We start from the raw sequence: 2,575 nt of genomic DNA on the forward strand, positions 1-2,575 counted from the left end.
TATTTGGGGGGAACCCCCTCACTTGGATACCAAAAAATCTTTGGGAAACCCGTCCCTTATTCGAACTGCCTTGGGTATTTGTCTTGGTATATTTTGACTTCTTTCTCCTGATTTTTTCCTAGCATGATAAATTGTTGTTTTCCATTTTTCAGAGATGGCCAAGAACAATGATGCGATGAAGGCTTTTAAGAAGGCAAGAAAAGCTACTGCAGCCCAAAACATCTCGGCTCGGGCCGAGGGGGAGGGAACTTCTCAGGTTCCTTCGAAGCCACCCGTGCCGAGCTCTCCTGGCCCTCGGAGAATCATCCCTACTCCTCGGGCCCGTTTAGTGGATCCCCCTCAATCTTCCACTGCTGCTGTGGTTTCCCCCTCGACTGCTCCTCCTCCTAAAAGACCTCGAACTGTCGAACCTTTCAATCTGGATGCCCCGGATTTTGATCCCATTGGCTTTGTGGACCAGCAGATTGCCCCTTATGGTGCCCTGTCTATGGATGATGTATCTCTTCTTCATCACTTGGATTTCATAACTCGGAACAGTGTTAAGATGGCTCATATGGGAGCTGCTTTGTATCGAACTGCCCAAAATCTGCCCCTGCATGCTACTAAGGCTTTTATGGAGGAGGCTAAGCAAGAGTTTGATCGTATGAAGGGTCTGAAGGAGGAGTTTGAGGCGGAGGTGGTTAAGCTGAAGAAACAATTAGATGCGGAGAAGGCTAGTTCAGTTGCTTTGGCAGCTTCTGTGCGGTTGGCTGAGGACACGGCTTTGAGGCACAAAGAGAGCTATGTCACCTCCTACCGGGAAGTAATGCGTCTTCGGGAAGAGTTAGAGTCGGCCCGGGTTGATTATTCTGAGCTCCAGGGTCATCTTGTGGGCAGCGTAACTGCTGCTTATGAGAACCTGAAGGAACAAGTTCAGGTTATTGCCCCGGAAGCTGATCTTGCCTTGTTTAGTTTGGATAATGTTGTAAAGGATGGGAAAATCGTTCCCGAGGACCCTGATGATGATGATGTTGAGCCTCCTCCTGTTCCTTCTACCAAAGTCTTGGTTGCGCCGCCCTCTTCTTCTCAGGCAGCTGAAGTCGTTCAGCCTGAGTCTGATCCTGATGTCCAAATCCTGAACAGGGATGATGGAACGGTAGATGCGGTGCCTCTTCAGACTTGCCCTCCTTCACCCTGGGATACTGCTACTGGGAGACCTTTGGACCCTCTTTGATTTCTGATGTATTTGTGTATAGCCCGTCTTGTGGGCTTTGAACTCTTTTTATTTTGTAAAGGGAACTTTGTTTGACTGTTGATACTTCCGTTGCTTGTTTAGCAACTTGTTTTTTGAAAAACAAAAGGTAGCTCGCTATCTCTTCATGGTAGGTTTTGGTGGCTGGTGCGCGAAAATGTGATCACTACACAACTTTGCACAACTAACCAGCAAGTGCACTGGGTCGTCCAAGTAATACCTTACGTGAGTAAGGGTCGATCCCACGGAGATTGTTGGTATGAAGCAAGCTATGGTCACCTTGTAAATCTTAGTCAGGCAGACTCAAATGGGTATAGATGATATATGAATAAAACATAAAGATAAAGATAGGGATACTTATGCATATCATTGGTGAGAGCTTCAGATAAGCGTATGAAGATGCTTGGTCCCTTCCGTCTCTCTGCTTTCCTAATGTCTTCATCCAATCCTTCTTACTCCTTTCCATGGCAAGCTTATGCAAGGGTTTCACCGTTGTCAGTGGCTACCTCCCATCCTCTCATTGGAAATGTTCAACGCACCCTGTCACGGCACGGCTATCCATCTGTCAGTTCTCAATCAGGCCGGAATAGAATCCAGTGATTCTTTTGCGTCTGTCACTAACGCCCCGCCTTCAGGAGTTTAAAGCACGTCACAGTCATTCAATCATTGAATCCTACTCAGAATACCACAGACAAGGTTAGACCTTCCGGATTCTCTTGAATGCCGCCATCAGTTCTTGCCTATACCACGAAGACTCTGATCTCACGGAATGGCTGGCTCGTTTGTCAGGCGAGCACTCGGTTGTCAGGCGATCAACCATGCATCGTGTATCAGGAATCCAAGAGATATTCACTAGAGCCTCGTATGCTTGTAGAACAAGAGTGGTTGTCAGTCACTTTGTTCATGGGTGAGAATGATGATGAGTGTCACGGATCATCACATTCATCAAGTTGAAGAACAAGTGATATCTTGGACAAAGAACAAGCGGAATTGAATAGAAGAACAATAGTAATTGCATTAATACTCGAGGTACAGCAGAGCTCCACACCTTAATCTATGGTGTGTAGAAACTCCACCGTTGAAAATACATAAGAACAAGAGTGATCATTGGTTTCAGCCCCAGAGAGGGAACCAGAAGAACCAAGATCTGATCTAAGAACTAGATGTCCAAAGATGAAAAATACAATAGTAAAAGGTCCTACTTATAGGGAACTAGTAGCTTAAGAATTACAAAGATGAGTAAATGACATAAAAATCCACTTCCGGGCCTACTTGGTGTGTGCTTGGGCTGAGCAATGAAGCATTTTTCGTGTAGAGACTCTTCTTGGAGTTAAACGCCAGCTT

This window comes from Arachis stenosperma, chromosome 4 (genome assembly GCF_014773155.1).
Source record: "Arachis stenosperma cultivar V10309 chromosome 4, arast.V10309.gnm1.PFL2, whole genome shotgun sequence".
NCBI classification, from domain to species: domain Eukaryota; kingdom Viridiplantae; phylum Streptophyta; class Magnoliopsida; order Fabales; family Fabaceae; genus Arachis; species Arachis stenosperma.